Consider the following 6,000-nt stretch of genomic DNA (forward strand, 5'->3'; position numbering starts at 1 on the left):
TATGTAACATTGTACATTTTTTTTAAATAATGGGGGAAGTCTTTAAACACGATTTATATTAATTACACATAATATAAGATAAGATAAAACCATTGATATTACTTAATTAGAGACCATATGATAGAAGTGTTTATATAAAATATTAGAGTTGTCAGGTGTGTCAAACATCACTATAATCTTTGCTACACTCATCTCAAAAATATGTCGCACTTCACCTGCAGGGAAAGAACACCGTGAAGGAATTAGCGCACCGCTAAGTAAATGGAGATATCTAGATAGACATCACTATAAGTTACAAGCACAACTTAAGGAACGGGTCACTAAACACATAAAGCACAATCAAGAGGAGCGACGGCTTGACCTCGCCTTCAACTACTAGCTGGTCGGGCTAGAGTTTACCGATAGTCCCTATTACTGAATCACTAGCATAGTCTTCCTGCGTGATACACTCGTCATTTAAACTATGCCACCAATCAGTAACACCTGGACTCAACACACTTCCCTCAGAAAGCACCATGAAGGAAGGGTTGGCCTCTTCCGTGATAAATCACCATGACGGTATCACTGGGTGTACACGTAGTCACATAGGATCACTTGCACTAATCACCGACTTATTACACAGTCTAATCATAAGCATGGCAATGGTCACCACACTTGTCACTGTATAACCATATCCATAAGAAAAGTCCCACTCACTGATACCAGCATAACTCAGTGGTCGATAACCACAACTTTAGATCAACAACTTTAGAAAAAAATATTTTCATTTTGCCTATTTAGATTGTTTAGGTCATTCTTCATAGCTTTTAGCTTTAAGCTTATTGACTGCCCTAAGCATAGCACATCCATGCACCACTTTATTCCATCCACTCTCAACAAGGAACAAATTCAGGCTTCTCAGCTATGTAATTCATAAACCTAAATGATTTAGGTTTATTTACTAACTCATCAGCTATAATCAGATGATCAGGGCTATGATCAGATATCAGGTATGGATGAAATATAGCATGGGCCCTATTAAACTTACTGATGAAATCTTCATTAAGCATTATTCTATACAGTTTTTTTAACACATCACAGTTAGGATTTTTCAATGCTTTGGTCCAGGTAAACTAAAATCCATAGTTGCATATATCCTTAACTTCAATGTTATTTACACATTTTTGCACTCATTCATCCATTCATCTATTTAATGGATGAGGTTGAAGTAGATGGAAATGGAGTTAATGAGACTCCAACAACTGATCCCAAGCCTTAAAGTCGGGTCCCATGTGAATTTACCAAAAAGCCTGATGTTTTAGCAGAGTAGTATATAAAATAGCTTATATTTTTACAGGAAATACTATTAAATACGATACAATTTTACACAAGATATTTATTTATTTAGAGAATGGATATACTTAAACCTTGCTACAACACTTATAGGCAGTGTACCTAATCGTACAGTAGTGTAGTTTTTTGTAAGTCCGGTTCGTTCCACAGGGAATCTTTTTAAACAAAGCTTAACGCTATATTAGTTTACTTTTATAAAAATACAAATATATATATAAGTAATATTATTATTATAAAGGGGGGTTTTTACCGTTTAATGACCGGTTTGTCGATTTTAAAACTTTAGTCACAGTTAAAACTAAATGTAAAATATTAAAAATAAATACAAGATTTAAATTAAAGCGTAAAGTAAATAACGATAATGAAATTGCGAATAATAAAAGTGCGATAAAATAAACTTGCGATAATTAAAAAGTACGATAATTAAAAGTACAATTAAATACAATAACAATAAAAATGCGATAATTAGAAGTGCAATTAAATATAAAATAAAGGAAATTAAATATGAAATAAAAGAATTATGCTTATTTAAACTTCCGTAATCATGATGTTTGACGTGTTGATTTTAGTTTTATTGCCCATGGGTTAATTGTCCTTTGTCCTGGATTATTTAATATGTCCATACGGATTTGTCCATAATAGTCCATCAGTCATAAATATAAAGAGCGAAAGCCTTCGTCAAATTATTCTTATTCCCGAAGTCAAATATTCCAACTAATTGGGGATTCGAATTGTAACAAGGTTTTAATACTTTGTTTAATGAATACACCAGGTTATCGACTGCGTGTAAACCAAGGTTTTACTACTTTGTTAACAATTACACCAATTACCCTTGAATGTAATTCACCCCTGTTTCAACAAGTCTATTAACTATTAATCCAGTTCCGTATCCGGTAAAATGAATAATTATTGGTATTTATAGATATCCCGCCCACCGTACCCAGTCAAGCGTATGTGGTTATATATAAATACGTCGAATTATAAGTTTGTATATTAAATTAACAAGGTATTGTTTAATTAATATAAAACCCATTAATAACCCATAGTCTAATTTCCACAAGTGTCGTTCTTTTATCCAAACCCCAATTATGGTACAAAGCCCAATTACCCAATTTTAGTAATTAGCCCAACATCATGATTACTTCGGATTAAATAAGCATAATAATAACTTAGCTACGAGACATTAATGTAAAAAGGTTGAACATAACTTACAATGATTAAAAATAGCGTAGCGTTACACGGACAGAATTTCGACTTACACCCTTACAACATTCGCTAACATACCCTTATTATTAAGATTAAAATTAAAATTAAAATTAAAATTAAAATTATAAATATATATTACGTATATATTGAGAGAAGAAGGAAAAAAAGATGATTTTTGCGATCAGAATTCGGTTGCTTTTATAGGGAGTTTCAGAAATTGGGGCTCCGCGACTCGCGGCCCTTTTGGCCTTCAAACTCCGCGAGTCGCGGAGATTGAAATTACAGCTCAGTCTCTTTTGGAGTCTTTCTTGCCGACGGTTTTAAATATTAATATAATATATATATAATTTTTAAGAATTATTTATATATTATATTATATTTATGTGCATAGTTGACTTGTAATTTTTAGTCCGTTGCGTCGAGCGTTGAGAGTTGACTCTGGTCCCGGTTCCGGATTTTCGAACGTCCTTGCGTACAATTTAATATCTTGTACTTTGCGTTTTGAATCTTGTACTCTTGTAATTTCGAGACGTTTCTTATCAATAATTGGAACCTCTTTGATTGTATTTTGTACTTTTGAGCTTTTTGGTCGTTTGCGTCTTCAATTCGTCGAATCTGTCTTTTGTCTTCACCTTTTATTATTTAAACGAATATCACTTGTAAATAGAACAATTGCAACTAAAAGCTTGTCTTTCTTGAGGAATAATGCTATGAAATATATGTTCGTTTTTAGCATTATCAAATATTCCCACACTTGAGCGTTGCTTGTCCTCAAGCAATATCGTCTTGAAATACTAGAATCACTTCTTTATTCTTCACACTTTGTACATCAGTGATTTTTACACGGCGGTATAAACAATGGTAGTAACGATATGGTTTACAGTCCCACATGACTATAAAAATTTAGATCCATTAAGGAAATTGGATCTTTATGAAAACATTTGATCCTTTGAAAATTAAATCTAGTTTTTACCCTAGATAAGTTTTCCTGAATAACCCTTTACCGGTGTTTGCAAAATATTTTTGTGGGTTTGGTGGGTTTCAGATTTGAAAATTTTAGCTCAAAACTTGCGGTTTTGTGTCACCCACTCGCTAACCTTGTATTTGGAAAGCAACACGTCCAGTTTACTTGTCCCGTATATTACCTTTCGGTAAACTACCGTCCGGTTGTAAAGGAAAGCGTTGAACAAGCAACTGTTAAGGCAATGTCCCCTGACATGCTTTTAATTATGGTCTATAACGCGTCGGACGCAATTACTATCCTTGGTAGGAGCAATAGTAAAGCTCACCCTTATGATTTTTCGGTCTGGCACAAGGTCCTGTCCTTGACCACTATGCAACCACCGTTCTTACGGTTGACACCCGATTTGGTTCAGGTGACCTAATGAATTCCAGGTGAATTCCTAGAATTTTACGTTCAATGGTAATGAACGCATTGAAAATAGGGTTTTCCGAAAACAAATCGGTTTGTAATTTTGATCAAAATATTTTCTCGTTCAAGCTCGAGTTTAGATATCATTGAATTCCATGAGTTTGTAATTCTCAATCTTTAAGGTCAATCTCAAGGATTGAGTTATATCAGGCTTAAAAGCTGATTTTTGATCTTTAAGGAGATTATCCTTTCTGGGGATCTGATTCATTAGTCTTATCAAGTTAATTTGCATGGTGCCCCCCCATTGTACGAGATAAATCCTTCTCATGGTTAGGATAAATCTGACCACTTGGCGACCCTGTTTAATGCTGAGGTCCGTGGATTTCCTGCTGATTTTAGTGATGACTTTTCTAGATTTTTCGTCAACCTACAGCTGGTCTGGACGACAACTTCTTGACCTAAATCAAGAAGCGCGTTTCTTTTTCGGAAGACTTTACTTCCTTTTAATGATGGAATTGATTCATCGTGTAGATCCATCTCTTCTTTTCTTTCATCGGGTAAAACAGTTTAGTTTAGTCCAAAACAAAAGTATTTTCAGTTATTTGTTACAGATATATGTGACATATGTTTTGGATAACTTGGTAAATTTTCCCACACTTGGCTTTTATTTTCCTTTTTATCGTCCTCTATTCCATTTTAAATGAATTTTAACATTTTGATTTGTTTCTCAATTTATGTCCTTTCCGAGGTTACAATAATTTCGGTGTTAAAACCTAGTTTTATCGTTCATAAATATGTATAAACATGATTTTGAGTTCATTTAATTGAAAATTTGTAAAAATTTTACTAGAATTGGGTAGTCAGTATATAAGACTAGGGATGTTCTTTATTATCAGAGAGCACTAGATTCTAATACAACTACTGCTTTACTAGTATTTTTAATGGTAACCATGTGTTTAAGATAAAAATTTTAAAATCCGAAAGAATTTAACCCCTTCCCACACTTAAGATCTTGCAATGCCCTCATTTGCAAGAAATCAGTAACAATTTAAATTATTGAGGGTGATTTGTGTGAAAATGATTAAATTTTTACCAAAGTTTCCAAATATATTGGCGTTTGTTTGCTGAATGATAAATGGTGCACATCATTTGTTCATTCCGTCTTGTTGTTATTTCACATATATTTTGCATCTTGTCGTCAAAATTAGTTGCTTTTGCTGAACTTAATGTCAGTCTTTGAAAATGCGTTGTTTTACCTTGTTGTGTACATAAGATAAACTGCAAACATATATACATATTTTTGAAGTTTGGTATATTACCCCACATTCAAAAATTATTAAAATCTAAGAATAAAAGTTAGAAAATTATAAAAACTATTACAATATTAACATAAGTATTAAACGTATCAACATTACAAATTACAAAATAAATAAAACTAAGTAGACTAAGGATGATACTGATACCAATAGGGGTTCCAAGCATAACCATAGGTGCTATAGAATGCTTCGGCAGGGTTATACGTAGGATACGGTGGTTGCATCTCTATAGACCAGGGAGGGAATATGGGTTTTGGTGTAGGAATATAGTTTCTACCTATATGTTGGCAATGAGCTATGATTTGGTTCTGATGAACTTGCCAATCTTCAAATGCTCTCTGTCTAGCATTTTCGTACTCCTGTGAAGCTATAAACCTTTGCATTTCTTGCATCTCATTTCCCCCTCCTACATTACCTTGCTGTTGGTTTCTCTCAACCTGTGGATGTCTACCATGGTATTGTACTGCGGCGTTATTTCGCCTCTTCAAAACTTTCGCACCATGGTATACATTTAAACCTATAGTATCGCGGGGTTCTGGTTCTTCCACTAATAATCCCCCCGACTTATATCCACACCGAGATATTCAGCAATCAAAGTAATAAAAATACCACCTCCTATTATGCTATGCGGTCTCATCCCCCTAACCATAGCTGATAAATAATAACCCACACAATACGGTATACTTACAGTGCTTTGTGGGTCTCGAATACACATATGGTAAAACAAATCCTGTTCATTTACCTTTTCCTTGTTCTTACCTCTTTGTGTAATCG

The sequence above is a fragment of the Rutidosis leptorrhynchoides genome, chromosome 9 (genome assembly GCF_046630445.1).
Source record: "Rutidosis leptorrhynchoides isolate AG116_Rl617_1_P2 chromosome 9, CSIRO_AGI_Rlap_v1, whole genome shotgun sequence".
Lineage (NCBI taxonomy): Eukaryota > Viridiplantae > Streptophyta > Magnoliopsida > Asterales > Asteraceae > Rutidosis > Rutidosis leptorrhynchoides.